A 22,889-nucleotide genomic window follows, 5' to 3' on the forward strand; every position below is an offset into this window, starting at 1 on the left:
AAGCAAATAACACTGATGGATTGCAGATATCGGATAACTCTAATTTATCAGTATTACAAACAATATTATGTCATATTCATTTAAAAATAGTTAGCATTTTACCTTTGAATGAGAATGTTAAAACTTCCTTACTATGATTTGAATCCTGTGATACAAATTTGGTAGACTTGGACACATCCTTTGCTATGTGGCATCGGCGTTCAGCAGCTTCCTTTTCTTTCTCCATTTGCCGCTTCTTCTTTGTCTCTTCTTCCATTTCTCTCTTCTTTCGCTTAGATTCAACCTGTTTAATTATTTCTACTCTTATCATACAACACAATGATAAAATTGTAATAAAATTGTAATTGTGAACTCCTTTCTGAGAAATCTTAGCATACAACACAATGATAAAATTGTAATAAAATTTGTAATAAAATTGTAATTGTGAACTCCTGTCTGAGAAGTCTTGATTCTAATCTACAAGAACATAAATAATAATAATAATACCAAAGCTTTGTGTCTATATTCTTTTTCTTTAATCTCTAGATGTTGTTGCTCCTCAGCTTCCTTTTGTTGCTTCCGAACTTCTTCTAGTCGCTTCATCCACTTTTCTTCATGTTCTCTCCTTTTCCTTTCTTCCCTTTTCCTCTTGACTGCCGTAGCCTCCTCTGCAATTTTATGTCACTGTTTCGCCTTCTGTGTTTTCTCCTGCAATTTCCTAAGCCTGTCTTCTTCCACTTTCATTTTCCTCTCCAAATCATTTTTCAACTTCAAATCGACAATTGATTTTGCTGCCATTGTACCTCTTTTTCTACTTAGTAATTGAATTATGAGTGCACTCTTTACCTTTTTTTTCTGCTTTCACATCCAAACAACAATGAATTTCTTACTTTTATTTCTATATTGTTTTATACTTGTGTAGAAGAGTGAGTAATTTATGGCACAGGTGCATCAGACAAAATTATTCTGGCACATTGAGTGTGGAGCATCCACAAAAGGTAAAATACATTCATTACGTTCTCCACCAGCACAACAAACAAAATTCTCTATATCCTCCCATTAGGCTTGCATAACCTCCATTAATGGTTTCTGCCCTGTGGTTTAGAAAGCTTCTCTTCCACAAGATCTTGTCTACTTAGTGGGGATTTATTATTCATTGTGTCTGCTAATTTGATTCTAACTTTTGACCGGCCTTAACGGGCACACTCGAAGCTAGATTGACTGCTGAGGTAGCAGATGTGAACCCATTCATGCCGACCGGGCTTAACCAGCACACTCGAAGCCAGATTGACTGTTGAGGTGGTATTTGTGGGACCGTTCATGCCATCTGTGTCTATTTCTTAGTGGGTTGCCATTAATTTTGAATTCCATCTGTTCCCGCCTGACATCAAACAGATGGAATCTTTAGATAAAATATTTGTTGTTTCATTCTGACCCAATAATTGTTTTATAGCAACGACAATGGGAGCTTCTAAACAGAATATAGGCCTCTATCACACCAGAATAGAAAGATGATTATTTTCAAATATCAGTTGGAAATATTTTGATAGGCATTTCTGAAAAATGTGGAAGCAAAGGCAAGGCAACTGATCTGGTCGATCTGATTGTTCAAAGAAATATGGCTTCATGGAATGCGTGGACTGCAAGATATGCACAAAATGTTCTTGTCCAAAATGATTTAAAATGTTTGTACCAGATTTAATTGCATGGTATAAATGCCAAACTTTGCTATACTTTGTTGTACTTTGCCCAGCCTATCCGAAAATGGGAGCAATGAAACAGAATATACCCTTAGATCTTGTAGCTGCAAATGCCCTGCTTCACCTGCATGCAGTAGCTGTAGGTACAAAGTGTAAGTATATAAGGCACACCAATTGTTTGATTAAAATATCTTTGAAAATTATTTAATTCCATGTTAGGGTTGGCGGATGTGCCAAATTGGAGTCATTAAAAAAAAAAGCAAACAGTTTCATGAAAATCCTTCAAAGCAATATGGTGGAACATGCCGACTATAGTATTTATAATTACATAGATTTGTTGAAGCCTTGTCATATAACGGGAGTAGGTTATGGACAAAAGGAAAACATAGAGGATGGAGAAATATTGTGAGAGATAGTTGCAACGATACTAGTAGACATTTATGCAAAATATTATCACACATTATTAATAATTCTGATATTATAGGATATTTTAGATACATTCGAGCACATAAATTACTGAATAATATTTAAAGCTATCGAATTATATATGTATATGTTTAGGTCAAAACAAGTTTAATAATTGTTTTATAGATGTATATTATGTGTGTAAAATTAATGATGGTATTCAATATGATGACTTGTGTTCAAACTAGAGATTTTAGTTTAAATATGATTAGAGATCCTCATATTTATATATATTTTCTGCTAATATTTCTTCTATCATTCCTCCTTGTCATCGTTTAACAACTCTGTCTAATTATAAATATGTTACATACTTCATTCTAGATATGCTTCTCACATGCTTCTAAACCCTCAATATACAAGTGAAACAACTTTGTAAATTCAAAAATAGAATTGCAATTCTAACTCTATTATGTTCAAGTCTTCACATTGTAAATGTTTGACTGTGAAATTGTTACAAACCTATGGCCCATTGACTTTATTTTATCTATTTTTGAATTAGATTGTGGAAAGAGTGATTTTTAATGATACATGTCTAGATGTTAAATATGAAGATAAAGTCTTACCAAAATTATTTGTCTTCTTATGAATCCTAAGGACTATTCCCTTAAATACCTCTAATCCCTAGCTCATACTTTCATCCATTGTGTTGACAAGCCAACCAACACTTTTGTACCACATTTATGAGTTGTTATGGACTTAGATGCAACTGACCAATTCAATAAATATAATACAAGACACATAGAGTCATCTAATGACTATGGAATTAGGTTCCAATATTTATTTGGTAGAATTTGAGTTTGTATATCAAAACTCTTGAGCTTCAATACTAGAATCTAATTTTTAGAATTATGGGGGCTCCCCTATATCGTCCAACACTTCCAAATGTCAACAAAAAACTAGAACTATCTAGAAAGAATATAAGTCGTGTTCCAATCAAATATCTTCCACATCTAATTTTTTATTGTCTAAATATTTAGAGCATAAATAATTTAAAAATCTTACAAAGGTGATTGTTCTTAATGAACCTTCCCAATAATTTGATCAACCTTAATTCCATTAATTTATTTTATTTCTCTAAAAGGCTGTCTAGGAGCTATAATGAGTGTTATTTTTCCTACAATTTCATAAAGTTAACAAACACCATACATATACTTTATGCTATTCAAACATAAAATCTATGATTTATAAGTAATGTGATTCATCTTAATGGCGGAATGATATAGAAAATAGTTTTTTGCTCTAATAAATACCAAAGAAATGATACATTTTATTCTTATGCTTCAAAGTAAAGTACAAAATAAAATTTCAACAATATTTTTTCCATCTAGATTCTAATAGAACTACTTCCATAAGAGAGAGAGAGAGAGAGAGAGAGAGAGAGAGAGAGAGAGAGAGAGAGAGAGAGAGAGAGAGAGAGAGAGAGAGAGAGAGAGAGAGATTTTCCTATAGTGCAATCACACTATTTCAAATACAAAAAATTAATAAAGATACTTTACTATCAAAGAATTTCCACATTCTATGTTTTACTTTTTCTTTTGTGCACTATATCAGACAAAAAATTACTTCTCATGGTGTAGGAGGTCACAAAGCACAATATTCTATCATTGTTCACCATTCTCTCCAATGCTAAACTATGTTTCTACATGTGAAACCAAATTATTCATGATCCAAGTTGATCAATTGAGACAAGTGTAATCCTTTTCCAATGGAAAGTTTGAGGAAAGAGTCTTTTCTATTCTAATTTTACATGTTACAGTTTCTAATTTCTGATTTGAGATGTTGTAATCTATTGAAATTATAATATGAAAAATTGTATTATCTAGTTAAATTATAATTGGTATGTTTAAATGATATGAAAAAATCATCATAGCACCAAGGTAAAAATATAAAAACTTTATCATGGGAGCAACATGAGAGAGATTTGGAAAATAAAAGGGATCCAGAATGAGACTATTTTGTGAACAAAAAAATTTGTGCTTTGTTGATGAAGAATGTCTTTAGATGAGGTATATGAAACATCAATAGGAAGAAAAAGAGAATTAAAATTAGAAAGATAATGATGATGAATGATACTCCTACACTCAACAAGATAATTGAAATGTGAAAATTTATCTATGATTTCTCAAGTTGAAGTCGTACTGTCATATCATTTTGAAGGTACACTATCATCTAATATTGGATTCAAACCATTACATCATGTTCTATGTCCGATGGTGTACGTACTCCCTCCTATCATATTGAAGGCATTCAATCAACATAAGAAGTTGGTGATAATTAATCTTTCACATCTCAGTATTAAGTCACATCATCTTCAGTTGAAGGTATGAAATTCAACCAAAATTTTGTTGATGTTCCTAAATTTGAGTTCACTAAAGCCATTAGAATACCTTATACAATTTCTCTTTAAAATCCAAATATTGCATTGATGTATTCAAAGGTCATTGGCACATCATCTTCATCATCATCTTTGTCAATAGTGCCAAACAAGCACAAAGATCAACATTACTCATACATATGACCTCGTCTAGACTAACAAGGGTCATAATCAATTGAAAGAGTGACACAAAGAATGATACTTTAAGTTAGAGCACTAATGTTTCCTAGTGTATCGACCTCTACATGTTCCTTCACAACATAATGAACACCAAAATGCTCCACCTATGGCTTGCCAACATGCATCATAGGTAGATTAGGGTCATGATGTGTCCCTTTTCTCTCAAATAATGACCCACCACCATGATAAACCTACAATACAATTTCCTTAATAAATATTTATAAACCTCGTTATTGATAGAGGGGGGAGCACCAAAAATTATTTTTATGTCATCAGTGATGCATTAAATAATACAGAACCTCTTTCTTTTAGTTCTAAGGATGTCGTCTTCTCTTCTAACTTTTAAAACAGTTTACATATGTCATATTTTATTTAAAATAAAATCATCTCTAAAGGATAACTTGTTTTCATAATAACTATTTTCTCTTCTCTCTTATTATTCCATACATTAAGTTTCCTAGTAATTGAAGCTACATAGCTCAAACTGGACTCAAGTGACTATGTAAGTTGTACCCCTAATAGGATTTGTTTCAGCAAAATTAGTGAAATTGATGGAAGTCATTGAGGCTCAGGTTCTTCATTCAACGGGTTTTGTGATGGAGAGTTTTATGGTGGATTGGGTGGAGAGTTATCCATAATACCTAGGAGTTAAATAATCCTATTTTAAAAAGATAATAGAATATAGTTAAGTTTGATTGAGAACTAAAACACTTTAAATTTAATTAAAAAAATGATCATTTAAAAAATTACTTCTTCCACTATATTTTTATTGGCATTGATGTGGAGACACTTTTGAGGAGAATTGACCAACAAATTTGTAGCTTATTGTGTGTTCCCAGTACTAGAAGTAGGGAAATAAGAAGAAAATGTGTTTAGAATGTTGAAAATGATAAAATGGTTATGAGTTTGAGTTTCTATCATTTTTTTGACAGTGCGATCATGCTATAGGGTTACTACACATTGTTTTAGCCCATAGTGCAATCACTCTAACTATGATTGTATTATATGCATGGATAAAAAAAGATAGTGACACCTTTTTGTTACCACATCTTTGTGCACTTATCCCATTTAATCTATGCATATAAATTTTGATACCACATTAGGGAAGGAACTCCATCATAATGAAGAGTTTTATGTTGAGAATGGATTGAATGGAAATTTTATCCACTTTTTTTTCTAAACCTTCAATTCCGTATTTGGTAGATATGAATATTATAGCCCCCTATATTGGAAAAAAAATAGGAATATACCCTAGTGCTAGAAGGTTTTTCAAAGTGGCTTTTCATAGAAATAAATATGGAAATTTCATTCTTGATTATGTCTAGCTATGAAGAAAGCTTTTTATATTGTTGCTTATATCTTAACATTCAAACTTTAATATTTATAATAAAATATTTATAGTCATACCATTTAACTTTCATCTCTAAATTCTTCTCCTTCACTATTATTTTAAATAATATTTTAGAAAAATTGGAAACTTTGTGTCAATAAATTAAAAATCAGAATATTTCATCCACACAACCTATCAAGTCTCATTGTAAAAATAGAAACTATCAAGGATCTCCCTATAAAAACTATCTTAAATACTTAGTACTAGATGCAACCTTCAATTGCATAAGATGCTACAAAATCATAACATTACAATATATTGGATGATTACAATATAATGGCCTTATACTTGGGCTAGGAATATTTAATGTTGTAGCTAATTTTGCACTCTTCTTTTTTGATCGTGCACGTTTTTCTCTGAGGGGTACAAAACTATCTAGTTTCTTTTATTGTAGCATATATTTTGTAATTATTTGTATTCAAAAGAACTATTTGATTTGGCCTAAAATGACCCATTTTCATTATGTATCCCTTTGATTGGAACATTGATACACCTCTTATTTTTATCTTCTTTGCATATTGGAGTGGATTGATGGATAAAAGATCATCTTTATATTCAACAAAATAATTAGGAACCAACTTTCAACAATCTCAATGTCACCTTATTTGAAGACACTGTTTCCAACATGGGGTCTAACGAAAAATTAAAAATCTAAAAGATAATAAGTGGAGCCCACTCCATAAGTAATTATCATGAGTACTAAAGGTCTCAATTAATCTATATAAAATATGATGACTACTAAATGTCTCAATTAATCTATATATATCAACAATATTCAAGGATATAATGATGAGATTTAAAATATTTAAATTGGTTACAAACTATGAAGATGAGAATAATCCACTAGATGATAACCCACCTAGCATTATTAATTAACATTTGGAATTCCATACTTTATTTTCAAGTAATTCAAATTAAGGATTAGGACTCTCTCTATTGATATCAATAGTATGATGAAATTTACATAAATATTATATTGACTATAGCTACAATTAAGACATTACATATTTTATATATCTTTAAAAAGATGCTTACAAGCTAGTAAGAAGATCAAAACATAAACATAAACTAAAGATAAGAGGATTGAGAAAGAAAGCTACACAAGTATCATTTGAATTAGTAAAAAATATAAAATAGTAAAAATTCTAGTTGAGAGACATGAAAAATAATTTTACATGTTCTATAGAGAACTTATATACCAAAGTTTTGTGTCTATGTTCTTTTTCTTTAATCTCTAGACATCATTGCTCCTCAGCTTCCTTCTATTGCTTTCGAACTTCTTCTAGTTACAATACACACTATTAGGTGTGACCTTGTTAGATGATTTAATCACCCCATTAGGAGTGTCTTGGTTAGAGGTCTTTATAATAATTCAACTAAATTTTCACCTTGTTAGAGGATTTACAAAAATGGTTGTTAGACCAACTCTGTAAAGAGATTCTAAATTCACTATTACAATGGTAAGAAAGAAACAATGAAATGACCTAATTGATATGCAACTTATCTTTCTCTGATTATAGATCTATGTTCTTCTTTTCTAAATCCTTACTAATCGAATACAACTTTGCAACACCTCCAAGATATCTAATCCTTCATCAAAATTCACTCATTATTTGCTTATTCCTTTCTCATCCATATAATCGCTCTTCCATTCACTTTTTCACACTCACACATACATTATTTCACAACTTGAACAACTATATATATACCTTTTAAATTTATCAAGTCGGCTCATGTATAAGTTACAACAACTAAAAAACATTAGTCAGCTACATTAATTCCATGAAATAAAATAAAAATCCTTCGCTAGCTGACTCAGCTCAGTAACCACTATTCCAGAATTATTTTCTAGTGTTAACCAAATGAAGCTCAATGAACACTGCAAAACTTGCAAAAAGTCCTTTGGAGACCGAGTGAACCCGGTTAGCACTGACCTTCCTTTTTTGACCTTGTGAGCTCGATAGAAGTTAACTTTCTGCCACATTTCCTTTGATGACCAAGTGATCTTGGTAGATACTAACTTTATGTCACATTTTCTTTGATGACCGAGTGATCTCGGTAGAAGCTAACTTTCCTTTGCTAACCTTGTGAGCTTAGTAGACTCTATCTGATGACTGATATGACATTTGTGTAACATCAAAGACAACATTCAATTAACAATTGTATCTAACAATCTCCCTCTTTGGCATTGATGGCAACACAATATGTCATAGCAGAATGAAATTTGAAAACAAGTCTAACAAGTTTTTTCTTGTTAGAACAACTTTCTTTAGCAAACTCTCCCTCTTTGACAACACATGCCAAAGACAACATACCTCAAATGAATTTTAATGTACCTTTAGTAGCAATTCACATGCAATGTTTTTTGTCTATGCTACATCAACTGATAGATCTTTAACTTGGTGTTTTGATGCATCACTAAAACTTCATTTTAGTGAACTTTGGATAGGGGAGTGACCCCTAACTTACTTCTTAGATACAAGAATGCATCCTTAGGTAATGGCTTTTTGAATATGTTGGCAATTTGATCATTTCTATGGACATATTCCAATTTGATCTCCTTATCTTGCACTAATTCTCTAACAAAATGATATTTTATTGCAATGTGCTTGGTTTTTGAATGCATCACTAGATTCTTAGATATGTTGATTTCACTTGTGTTATCACATAACATAACAACTAGTTCTTTGATTTCCACCTTCATGCCTTCCAATAACAATTTAAACCAAACAATATTAGAATAGTTTACTGCTGCAGCAACATACTCTACCTCTGCTGTAGATTGGGATGTACAATTTTTCTTTTTTCTTGTCCAAGAAACCAACCTCTTTCCTAGAAAGAATTCTCCTCCACTTGTACTTTTTCTGTCATCAAGGTTTCCTACCCAATTAGCATTAGTAAACACTTTTAAATCTAGATTACCTCCAAATTTGTACCATAAACCATAATTTTTAGTTTCTTTCAAATATCTCATTATTCTTTTGATTGCCATCATGTGATTTTCTCTTGATTTTGCTGAAAATCTCACTACAAGGGCAATATCTGATCTAGTATGAACTACATACTACAACTTTCCAATCATAGATCTATACAAGGTTTAATTTACTTCTTTTGATTCATCTTCCTTGGTAAGTTTTAATCCAGTACACATAGGAGTCCCAACTGGTTTACAATCTTCCATACCAAACTTTTTTAATATCTCCTTGACGTATTTTGATTGAGTGATGTAAATACCATTTTTATTCTATTGAATTTGAAGACCAACAAAGAATTTTATCTCACAAAACATAGATATTTCAAATTCCTTGTTCATTTTTTCTAAAAATTCTTTCCTTTATATACAAGCTATTGTTATCATTAGTTCTTTGAAAACCAATCTGAATAAGATAGTTATGCAATCTTTCATACCATGCTTTAGGGGCTTGTTTCAGACTGTATAGTGCCTTGTGTAATTTGAAAACCATGTTTCTTTTATCTGGATCAACAAAACCTTCAAGTTGTTCAATGTAAACCTCTTCATCCAGTATACCATTGAGGAATGTTGACATGACATCCATATGATAAACTTTGAATCCTTTGTGAGTAGCATATGCAAGTAAGGTTCTAACTCCTTCTAGTCTTGCAATAGGAGTAAAATTTTCTCCATAGTCTATTCCTTCTTCTTGAGCATATCCTTTGCATATTAATCTAGCTTTGTTTATTGATACCTTACCATCTTCAGTCAACTTGTTTCTAAATATCCACTTGGTTCCAATCACATTTTTATCTTTAGGCCTGGGTACAAGAGTCCATGTCTTGTTTTTCTCTATCTTCTCTATCTCTTCATTCATAGTCTCAATCCAACTATCATTTCCTAAAGCATCTTTGATATTTCTAGGTTCAAAATCAGCAAGTAAACAAGTAACTTTCAACTTATTTCTTGTCATGGTTCTTTCAGATTTGTCACTAATGATTTGGTCTACTGAATGATGTCTCCTGACATATTTTACTGATACAAGTTCTTTGCCTTGTGAATCATTGTTATTATTTTGTATTTGAACTTCAGGTTCTGGCTATTCTGGCTCAATAGGTATTGGCTCAGGTCCTTCAGACTAGGTATACATTTTCTTGGTAGCATTTGAGTCTAACTCGTGTTGCTGTAGCTCAGTTTGAACTTCCTGTAACTCAATTACTAATGAATAAGGAGTAGAAGATTCCTGATTGATTGGTACTATACTAATTTCAATGAAAACAAACCTTCTATAATCTTCTAGTTCCCTTTTGCTTTCTTCTTCAGTCCTTTCTACAAACTCATCGACTTTCACATGTGCACTTTCTATGACTTTGTTAGTAGACAAGTTCAAACATCTATATGCTTTACTTTTGCAAGAGTATCCCAAAAATAATCCTTCATCACTTTTCACATCAAATTTTCCTTTTCTAGATTCTTTCAAAATGTAAAATTTACTTCCAAAAACTTTTGGATAACTTACATTAGGTTTATAGCCATACCATAGCTCATAGGGAGTTTTGAATGAGTCTCTTCTTAGCTGTACTCAGTTTAGGGTATGAACTGTAGTGCTTATAGCTTCCTTCCAGTATTTGATGGCAATGCCTTTTTCAATCATTAAGGTTCTTGCACAATCCATTATAGATCTGTTCCTCCTTTTAGCTATTCCATTTTGCTTAGGAGTTCCAGGAGCTGATACCTATCTTTTGATTCCTCTTTCAATGCAAAAGTTATTGAACTCATGTGAAATGAGTTCTCCACCTCTGTCTGACCTCAAGCATTTCAATATTTTCCCTATTTCCTTTTCTACTCTGGCCAAATACCATTTGAATTTCTCAAATGCTTTTGATTTGTTCCTTAGATACATGAAAATCATCATTCTTGAGTAGTCATCAACAAAAAGAATGAAGAGCTTTTCTCTAGTATAGCTTTCAATTCCAATGGGTCCACATAAATTAGTATTCACAATTTCTAATATATCTTCAGACTAAGAGTCTTTACTTTTAAAGCTAGTCTTTCCCATTTTACCAATCTGACAATTCTTGCATAGATGTAATGGGCACCCCTGAATGTCCCAAAAACTAAACCAAATTGCTGAAAGGAATTATGTAAAACAGTTTGCATTCAACTTCTTAAAACCCCTTATAACTCTGGAAATCAAACATTTATTTGTTTGTTGTGTTTCGTGCATGGAATTGGTATCATACAACATAAACAAGAAAAAAACTACAACAATATGCAAAGTGGAAATGAACTGCGGCTAATAAAATGTTATTTTCAGAATTCATAAAACCAAATACATGGCAGATTTATCAACTCACTAATTACTTCAGCAATATTGTCATAATACTCCAGCCCATGCTTACGAATTTTCTGCTACAATACTTTGTCCTCCAATCAGTCCACTACCTTCATAATACCATTCCCTCCAAGCGGCATAAGCGTCGGAAAAGTAGTGAAGAAGATATGAGCAAAATATCAAATCTGCCTGTAGCCGAAAATGTAACTAAACTGCCTGATAATGAAGCCAATAAGAAAGAATTCCAAAGGCCAAACCCCAAGGGAATGACATCTAGAATGTTACAAGAGAGGATAGACGTCCTCAAATGCCAAGAACGGAGCTGCAACTCACACACCAATTTCTTCTCATATTCAACCTGCCTAATGAAGCCACAGATGCTTCCTTTTATTCTATTCCCACGGGTCCGCTCAACTCATATGGGCAATGTGGGATAAAAGATTTGTAATATAAAACATATATTAAAATACCCCTTATGTCTCCCTTGGGTACACATCACCATAAAATAAATATTAAAGTAACACTTTAATATTTTACAATTAAATTAGACGTTACTTTAATAAAACTTCAGGCATTAAAATGTATTAGCAATCGAACTCCGAATAATGCGAGTGATAGCTCATCGGAAAGCTCTGACCGAGGAGTATCAAATCCAATCACCAAAATTGACCTGCACTGTGTCCTGCCGACTTACTAAAAATAGTAAGTATGCCTGAAACTGAGTAAATCAACTTCGTTTTGGCCCAAACTGGAAATGACTAGGCCAAAACACTCCAAGATCCCATTAAACCCTTCGTTAGCCCTCGGGACCATGTAGAACAAGGCTAACGCACACACACTTGGTCAACTGCTAAAATGGGGACATTACAGTCCGCCCCCCTTGAAATTGCTTGTCCTCAAGCAATCTCAGTCCAGCCTGCTGAATAACCTGCTCACTCTCCCATGTAGAATCTTCCTCCGGCAGGTCTTTCCATCTGACCAAATACTCCTTCACTATCCTGCTTCTAAGCTTCCTCTCTCTGGTATCCAGAATAGCCTCAGGTACTAACACAAGCTTCCCCTCCTCATCCAAAGAGGGTAAATCTGCAGAAGGCACTACACTCTGACCAATGGCTTTCTTAAGCCTAGACACATGAAACACATTGTGCACTCGATTGCCTTCTGGAAGCTCAAGCTCATAGGCGACTTTGCCCACTTTGCGAATCACCCTGTATGGACCATAAAATCTAGGTTTCAACTTTTCAGCTCCACTCTTCTTGAGCGATGACTGTCTATATGGTTGTAGCCTCAAGTAAACCATATCCACTACCTCGAAGCTACGCTCTATTCGGTGCTGATCAGCATACAATTTTTGTTGATTCTGGGCCTGTTGTATATTCTCTTTGAGCACTTTCAGGATGTCCTTACTATCCTGCAATAAGTTTTTGGCTTTGGGCACTCTATTGTCCCCCAAAACTAAATCCATGAAGCTAGGTGCTTCATAACCATAGAGTGCCATGAAAGGAGTCATCTTGATGGACATATGATAAGTGGTGTTATAACAATACTCTTCCATATGCAACCATCTGATCCAAGCCTTTTGTTGTGTAGTTACATAGTTCCTCAAATATCCTTCCGCCCATTTATTCACAATCTCTATTTGCCCATCTGTTTGCGGATGATAACTAGTGCTAGGTGTAAGATCTGTACCACACAACCTAAACAACTCTTGCCAAAAAACACTCATAAACTTACTATCCCGGTCGCTGACAATGAATCTGGGCAACCCATGTAACCTGAATATCTCTTTAAAGAAAAGCTCTGCCACCTGTGCTGCTGTGTAAGTGGACAGAATAGCAATGAAGTGAGCAAACTTCGTCAAGCAGTCCACCACCACATAGACGCAATCCCTTCCCTGTACTCGTGGTAAACCAGTGATGAAGTCCATCGAAATACTTTCCCATTTCCTATCTGGAATGGGCAAGGGCTGTAATAAACCTACAGGAAATGTGTGTTCTCCCTTATTCTGTTGACAAACCACACACTCCCTGACATACCTTTGAACATCATCCTTGAGCCCTTTTCATGAAAACTGCTCTCGGATCTTCCTGTAGGTCTTGAAGACCCCCGAATGTCCAGCTGTGGGTGCATCATGAAATGCCTTTAGTATCGCCTCTCTCAAATGTGATGATGGAATCAAATAAACCCTGTCCTGAACTCTAATCAATCCATCTATCACCTCATAGCGATCATCCTGTATGGTACCTGAAATCAATCCAGAAGCCCAAGCATCTCCGACATACTCTGCTATAATCCGATCTCTCCAATCTCCTGAAATCTCTGCCAGAGCACATAAGTGAGGTCTCCGAGATAAGGCATCAGCCACCACATTTTTCTTACCTTTGACAAACTCTATGTCAAAGTCATAAGCCTGCAATTTAGTCACCCATTTTTGTTGCCGATCATTAAGATCATCCTGGCTCATGAAGTATTTAATACTGTTGTGATCAGTCTTGATCACAAAACGTCCACCTACCAAATATGATCAAAATTTGGCCAATGCATGCATTATGGCCAACATTTCCCGGTCATAGACAGAATAACTTTTCTCAACTCCTCGGAGCTTCCTACTCTCGAATGCAATGGGATGCTTCTCCTGCATCAATACTGCTCCAATTCCATCACCAGATGCATCACAATGAAGCTCAAAAGGCTTCGTGAAATCCGGTAGAGCTAGAACTGGACATGAAGACATTACCTGCTTGAAATGCTCAAAACACCTCTGTGCTGCCCCTGTCCACACGAAGGCTCCTTTCCTGGTAAGATCTGTCAAGGGTGTAGCAATCTGTGAGAATCCCTTAACAAACCTCCTATAAAAACCACATAAACCAAAGAATCCCTTAAGCTGTGTAAGGTTTGTGGGAGTAGGCCATTCTACAATAGCTCTAATCTTTTCGGGATCAACCCGAACGCCATCTGCACTAATGATATGCCCCAGGTAAAGGAGCTCAGTCATGCCAAACTCACATTTAGATTCCTTGGCATACAATGACTCTCTCTCCAGAATAGATAACACCTCCTCTAGATGATGTAAGTGCTCCTCCCAGGTCTTACTGAAGACCAAGATGTCATCAAAGAAGATCAAGACAAATCTCCTCAGCTGCTTCCTGAATACCTGGTTCATACAACTTTGAAATGTAGCAGGTGCATTGGTTAGACCAAATGGCATAACCATGAACTCAAAGTGGCCATAGTGACATCGGAAGGCTATTTTCTCAATGTCCTTTGCTCTCATCCTGATCTGATGGTATCCGGATCGCAAATCAATTTTGGTGAAGAAGCATGCCCCATGCAACTCATCAATCAGCTCATCATTCCTAGGAATGGGATACCTATTTTTAATTTTTTTCTTATTCAGTGCCCTGTAATCGATGCAAATGCGCATCGTCCCATCCTTCTTCTTTACCAATACTACTGCTGAAGCAAAAGGGCTCTTACTGGGCCTGATATGCCCCATCTCCAACAAATCCTTAATCACCTTCTCTATCTCATCCTTGTGTTTCTTAGGATGACGATAGGGAGTAATCATAACTGGTTTTGCTCCCTCCTCGAGCTCAATAACATGTTCCATCCCTCTGTCAGGAGGAACCCCATGAGGAATATCACTAAATACTTTAGCGTGTCTATCGAGTATCTTCTGGACATCTAGTGGATGACTCTTTTCTTGTGGCTCTGGTGAAGTTGGCATAATGTGGCACTCTGCCGCCCACTCTATGTCATCATGACGAAAAAGTCTCTGCATTCTCCTCAAGGACACTATTCTGCAACCTCCATCTGAAAGCCCTCTAAGTACCACAGTTCTCCCCTCATGCTGGAATCTCATCTCCAATTTTGCTAGATTGAGTGTGAACTCAACTAGTGAAGCCATCCATGTCATGTCGAGGATGACATCATAATCTCCCATGTCCACATCATAGAACTCATCCTCCAACTCGTAGCCATCTCCAAACCTGATGCGAAGATTAGATATCTTCCGAGTGCATAATAACTTATCACCGTTAGCCACCATGACTCTAAACCCATCATGCTCCTCTGTCTGTAACCCTCTCGTGGCTACCAACTGTGCATCTATGAAGTTATGTGTAGCCCCAGTGTCAATAAGAGATATCACTTTCTGCCCCTGGATAGTACCCCTAACCTTAAATGTGATTGCCTTTTGGGCCCCTTGTCAAGCGTGCCAACGATCTATCATCCTTAGGAATGTTGCTCTCCTCTATAGTGTTACCCTCATCTGAATCGGAGTGCTGATCCTCCCCTTCTGACTCTGACTCTTCTGCTGAAAAATACTCCATTTGATTTGCCTTAGCCTTGAGAGAACATTTATGAGATAAGTCCCAAGGCTCTCTACAATAGAAGCACAGCTTCTTCTTTCGAAGTTCATTCAAGGTTTCATTGTCTAGTCCTTTTGATCCTTCTTTGGGTTTGCTATACTCTTTCTGAAATGATTTTTTGTCTTTGTCCTTGTGGTAGGAAGAATCTGTTGAATGGTTTTTTCCTTTGTATACCGAAGGGGCTAAATCTCGTGCCTTTTTAGTTGCTTCAGCTAACATGAGTGGATCATGTCCCTTCACCCAACCTCGTAATGGATCAGCAAGACCATCACAAAATAACACCACCAATCTCCTAGGAGAGATATCAGTAACAAGTACAGACAAGCGCTGAAACTCGGCAATGTAAGCATCCATAGAACCTGACTGTTTTAACTGTGCTAGCTCCTTGAAATGTAACTCGGGATCCTTAGTGTCAAATCTCCCAATCAATGTTTCAGTGAATTCCTCATAGGATGTAATCTGATTATGCCCCAAAGTCACCATGCCATGATGCCACCATTCATGTGCAATGCCATCCAAGTGCATAGCCACATACTTGATAGCCTCCTCCTCAGGCATAGGATTTAGCTGCAAGTATGTATCTACCTTCTGCACCCAAGCTCGTGCAGTCATCTTCCCTAAAGCATCATAATAAGGTAAAGAAAGTTTTCCAACTTTCTTCCTCAGCTCAAAGTTTTGATTCCTCCCTCCTGCTTTAGGCATGTGTCTCATCCTCAAGTCCATATAATCTCTAAGAGAAATATCCGCCTGAAACTCTGGTCCACTAGCCTCCCAGTCCCTCCTGAACTGATCTTGTAACTTGGTAATCTGCGGTTCGTTTACTGGATGAACCGGATCTCTGGGTGGAAAAGTGGGTAGAAGAGGTCTCGAGCTCGCAGTCCGTACTGGGCGTGCAACATGTCTAAAGTTATCAGCCTCATTCCCATTATTGCCGTGTCCATTATTACCATTAATGTTATTCTCAGGACCATTGTTGTTGCCTTGGCCTTCATGGTTATTGTTTCCCCCGTTGTTAGTGTTTCCCTCGTTGTTATTGTTTCTGTTGTTGGCATCACCTGGATTAATATTGACACCCATCTGTCTAGCCATGAGCTGCAACATCATGTCCATTCGCCTATTCTGCTACTGCTGCATACGCTGCCCCTGCTCTAATGTATCTAGTAACTGTCGGAACAGTACCTCCTCCTGATCTGGACCAGCATTTCTGCCTCCACCTAATCCTGTATTCCTGTCATCTCGATCACCCATATTATTGTCCTGATCACAGAATATCTCCTCTGTGTCTGTATGGTTGAATTCAATGTCCCCCTGCACGGATGTACTAGACTGTTTGCTTTGCAAGTCTGAAATCCTATTTTGTCTTGCTCTGGTATCGCAAAAATTATAAGACCCCTGTCGCATGCTCAAACATAAATGCTTAGCTTGCATTTTTTTACTTACTTTTTCCCTCTATCCGGCTGTTCCAAATTCCCTATAAGACCTCCACAGGATGGCAGGACTTATAGCTCTGATACCACTGTAATGGGCACCCCTGAATGTCCCAAAAACTAAACCAAATTGCTGAAAGGAATTATGTCAAACAGTTTGCATTCAACTTCTTAAAACCCCTTATAACTCTGGAAATGAAACATTTATTTGTTTGTTGTGTTTTGTGCATGGAATTGGTATCATACAACATAAACAAGAAAAAAACTACAACAATATGCAAAGTGGAAATGAACTGCGGCTAATAAAATGTTATTTTCAGAATTCATAAAATCAAATACATGGCAGATTTATCAACTCACTAATTACTTCAGCAATATTGTCATAATACTCCAGCCCATGCTTACGAACTTGCTGCTACAATACTTTGTCCTCCAATCAGTCCACTACCTTCATAATACCATTCCCTCCAAGCGGCATAAGCGTCGGACAAGTAGTGAAGAAGATATGAGCAAAATATCAAATCTGCCTGTAGCCAGAAATGTAACTAAACTGCCTGATAATGAAGCCAATAAGAAAGAATTCCAAAGGCCAAACCCCAAGGGAATGACGTCTAGAATGTTACAAGAGAGGATAGACGTCCTCAAATGCCAAGAACGGAGCTGCAACTCACACACCAATTTCTTCTCATATTCAACCTGCCTAATGAAGCCACAGATGCTTCCTTTTATTCTATTCCCACGGGTCCGCTCAACTCATATGGGAAATGTGGGATAAAAGATGTGTAATATAAAACATATATTAAAATACCCCTTATGTCTCCCTTGGGTACACATCACCATAAAATAAATATTAAAGTAACACTTTAATATTTTACAATTAAATTAGACGTTACTTTAATAAAACTTCAGGCATTAAAATGTATTAGCAATCGAACTCCGAATAATGCAAGTGATAGCTCATCGGAAAGCTCTCACCGAGGAGTATCGAATCCAATCACCAAAATTGACCTGCACTGTGTCCTGCCGACTTACTAAAAATAGTAAGTATGCCTGAAACTGAGTAAATCAACTTCGTTTTGGCCCAAACTGGAAATGACTAGGCCAAAACACTCCAAGATCCCATTAAACCCTTCGTTAGCCCTTGGGACCATGTAGAACAAGGCTAACGCACACACACTTGGTCAACTATTAAAATGGGGACATTACAATAGACCGACCTTAGGTTTCTTTATGTTAAGAATGCTTCTTACTTTCTTGAATTTTTTTATCTTCACCAAATTATCAAAATTGACATGACACAACCTTTTATGCCATAACCAACTTTCTTCAACTTAAGCAATAAAACATGAACCTTCACCAAGTTCAAGATAAAATAAGTTACCTTTTGTTTGAGTGCCTGATCTAATTAGTTGACGCAAGAGCATCCAGAGGTATAAGGGAAATCTTGTGTCACCCAAAAAAATGTACTTAGATTTAGTTTTTGTTTCATGTGTTTTCATTTCTGGATACCCATTTGGGTCAAATAAAGGTCCCAACTCTCATAGTTCCACTATCAGTGTTCAAGGATAGAGTATTTGAACATCTTGGGATACGTGTAAATGCTAAAAAAATAGGAGTATGTAATTGAGCCATCATTTTGGAGAACTAGGAGGTGTAAATTGGCCAAATGAATCTAATTGTAATTTAGAGCATTGTAGAAAAAGAATCAGGTCAAAAGGGCCCACGGTTTGAAAGTTATCGCAATTTTTTGAGTTTTGGAGACCTCCTAAAAATGCTTCAAAGTCAGGTTAGGGGCATTGAATGACCTAAAAAAGAGCCAAAAATGGGGGAGGTGCTAAGCTCATCCATAGGGCTATAGAGCACTTCGAGAGCTTTTCAAAAATGTAAATGGTTCGTGAATCAGAGCGACGGTTCAAAAGTTATGCCTCCCGAAAGTTTGGTTACCATTTTTGGATTCCTCTATATTTGTACCAACTTCTAACACAACTTCTGAAACCTTCTACTTGGTCAGTAGATGCCTACTAGCACTTTCTAGAATGTATTCCTAGTCCTTAACACTCCAGGGTCTATTTAAGGACATTTGTGGCATTCTAAAAGGTAGTTTGGAGTGGAGTTTGAGAGGAGGTACTGAAAGGAGAAATTATCTCTAGATTTATGTTATTGTAAGACCTTAGGGCATGTTTTTAAGTCTATTTTCTCTGTACTAAATGTACTAGCTTATTTTCATAGTTAATACAATTTTCCTTTTCTTGTTGTGTCCATTCTGTGTTTGGGTTGTGTACCCATCAAGTTGTATCAGAGCGGGTTTTCTTGAGTGTGTAGACAGAGCACCGACTGTGAGTCAGTTTGCACCAGGACTGTGTGGTTGTGGGTTTGAGTTAAGAAAATGCCTCCACGAAGAGAGCATGGTGGAAGGGCTAGAGCTGTTAATCTTGAGGAGGTTAGAGCCCTCCAAAGGTAGGTACAAGGATTGCAGGAGGAGCTCCGTAGAGGAACAAATGTTGTCGCAGGTGACGATAGTGAGGATGACAATGAAGAAGAAGAAATTGGACCAGAAGAGGAATTTGATGGGGAAGTTCTAAATCAGGAAGAGGAAAGGCTTTTTGGGGCCATTACTAAATTTGGGAAAAGACCTACAATTAATGTGGGTGTATTTTCAGGAAATCTAAAACCAGATGAGTTGATCGACTGGATCAATGAACTGGAAGAACACTTTGAGTATGAGGATATTAGGGACCTAGATAGGGTTAAGTTTACAAAGGAAAAACTGAAAGGACATGCCAAAATTTGGTGGCAAGAGGTTCAATCGGAAAGAAATAGAAGAGAAAAGGAGAAGATCACAAGGTGGGATCGCATGGTGGAAAAATTGAAGAAGCAGTTCATTCCTATGGACTACAAGCTTGATTTGTTTAAGAAGATGCATGCGCTAAAGAAAGTAGGAAGATCAATCCAAGAATATATAGAGGGGTTTTATCAACTTTTTATTAGAGCAGGGCATGCAGAAGCAAATAAGGAGAAGGTTGCTCGTTATATCAGTGGCTTGCGACCTAGCATCCAAGAGGAATTAAGTCTGGTAAGAATGACCAGCATTGAAGAGGCATACTAGTTCGCCCTATGAGTTGAAGAGAAGTTGAATAAGAGGTTTGAAGGGAGAAAAAGAGGGCATGGTCAAGGAGGAAGAGGAAGCGGTAGGTCATCTGGAGGTCGAAATAAAACCCAAAAGTAAAATGAAGGTGTGGGTACTAGCAGGAACCAGAGGAATGAAGATATGATCAAGACTTTGGAAATCAGAGAGGAAGAGGTAGAGGACATGGACAAGGAAGAGGAGGCTTCTGTGGTACCTATTTCCATTGCAATAAAGAAGGCCATCATGCCTTTGAATGGCCTCAATAATAAGGAAGGATAGATAGGAGAGCTGAGGGTCAAGCTAGGGTTACTCATGTCGATGAGGATGCACAGTCATCACATTTAGAGGATGCAGAAAGAGGAGAGACCTTGGTAAGTGAAAGGGTCTTATTAAGTGGTGAGATTGAACCAGGACAAAGGAGGAGTTTGTTTCATACCAGGTGCAAATGTGAGGAAATTTTTTTTGATGTGATCATTGACGGTGGTACAACTGACAACTTGGTGTCAGAAGAGATGGTATCTAAGCTGAAGCTCAAGAGGGAGAAACATCCCCAGCCCTATTAGATTGCTTGGGTAAATGACGATCATAAGGTCTTGGTAAGTGAACAATGTTTAGTGAAATTGAAAATTGGGAGTTACCATGATGAAGTTCTCTGTGATGTTATTCCGATGGATGTTTTCCATCTATTGTTGGGTAGACCATGGTAGTTTGATAGACATGCAGTACATGATGGTCATGCAAACACATACTCTCTAACAAAGGATGGAGTTCATAACAAACTGAAGCCCATGAAAAAGGAAGGTCAAAAGGTATGTAGCAGTGCTAGGATTTTTCTTGTTGATGGAAGGAAGTTTTTAGATGGAATGAAACATCAGTGTATGTGCTATGCTTTGATTCCTAGGAAAGATAAAGAAGGTAGTAGTGAAATACGACTTGAAGTTTCAGATTTACTAGGTGAATTTGGAGATATTATCTCTAATAATGTTCCAGAAGGATTTCCACTAGTAAGGCAAATCAGTCACTAGATAGATCTAATTCGAGGACCAAGTTTGCCTAACAAGGCTGCTCACAGGATGACTCCTACTGAAATAGACAAGCTAAATAGATAGGTTCAGGAGCTGTTAAGGACAGGCTTGATTCAAGAGAGCCTAAGTCTATGTGTAGTACCAACAGTACTCGCACCAAAGAATGATGGAGAGTGGAGGATGTGTACAGATTCTTGAGCTATAAATAGGATAGCCATCAAGTACCAGTTTCCTTTGCCAAGAATGGATCATCTTATGGACTGCTTGAGTGGAGCTCAATACTTCACAAAGATAGATCTCAAGAGTGGTTATCACCAGATACAGATACGAGAACAAGATGAGTGGAAAACAACCTTCAAGACCAAGGAGAGTCTTTATGAGTGGTTAGTCATGCCCTTTGGATTGACGAACGCCCCAAGCACCTTCATGCGGCTTATGAATGAGGTACTTAAGAAGTTCTTGGGAAAATTTGTTATTGTCTATTTGGATGATATTTTAATTTTCAGCAAGACTTTGGAAGAACATTTATTTCATATTTGTAGCATCCTTGAAAGGTTAAGGGAAGAAAAACTATTAATTAATTTGAAGAAGTGTATCTTTGCAAATAGGGATTTAGTCTATTTGGAGTTTGTTATATCCCTTGAAGGTCTCAAAATGGATCTAGAGAAGGTAAAAGCCATCTTGGAATGGCCTACTCCAAGGTCTACTACTGAGGTAAGATCATTTCATGGTCTGGTTAGTTTTTACAGGAAGTTTATTAAGAATTTTAGTGTCATATGTGCACCCCTAACTGACACAATAAGAGGGGATAGAAAAGAGTTCAAATGGATGGCAACAACTGTGAGAAGTTTTAAATTGCTGAAAAAGAAGGAGACAAAACAACCTATGTTGGCACTTTTAGATTTCAGAAAGGTGTTCCAGGTGGATTGTGATGCTAGTGGCAGTGTTATTGGGGCTGTATTAAGCTAGGAAGGTAAGCGTAATGCATATTTTAGTGAAAAATTGAATGATGCAAAGAAGAAATATTATGTTTATGATCAAGAGTTCTATGCAATAGTTCAGGCCTTAAAGAAATGGAGGCATTATTTGTTTCCAAAGGAATTTTTTTTGTATACTAATCATCATGCATTATAGTACCTAAATAGCCAAGGTAAATTGAATCAGAGGCATATGAAGTGGGTAGAGTTCTTGCAGAGCTATACATTTGTGTTGAAGCATAGAAGTGAAAAATCTAACAGGGTTGCAGATGCACTAAGTAGGAGACAGTTGTCACTTACAGTAATGCAGGTTGAAGTAGTCAGGTTTGATGAACTCATGAATTTGTACCCTGAGGATCCTAATTTTGTTGAAGCATGGAAAGCTTGTAAAGAGCTTGTTGCTGTAGATAGAACCAAGTGGTTAGACTATTTGATTCAGGATGGCATATTGTTCAAGGATAGTCAATTGTGCATTCCAAGGAGTTCCATGAGGGAAAATCTGATTAAGGAGAAACATAGCAGAGGGATGGCAGGATATTTTGTTCGAGATAAGACCATTTCAATTCTTAGAGAACATTATTTTTGGC

At 36.3% G+C, this 22,889-nt stretch overlaps 1 pseudogene; it reads left to right on the forward strand.

Annotated features, from left to right (window-relative positions):
* The first annotated feature begins 916 nt into the window (after nt 1–916).
* Nucleotides 917–22,889, forward strand: part of LOC149536183 (sesquiterpene synthase Cad-like) — a 96,694-nt pseudogene continuing 74,721 nt past the window's right edge.

Source organism: Cupressus sempervirens, chromosome 10 (assembly GCF_028749045.1).
Source record: "Cupressus sempervirens isolate cs-2001-9-10 chromosome 10, ASM2874904v1, whole genome shotgun sequence".
In the NCBI taxonomy this organism is placed as follows: Eukaryota; Viridiplantae; Streptophyta; class Pinopsida; order Cupressales; family Cupressaceae; genus Cupressus; species Cupressus sempervirens.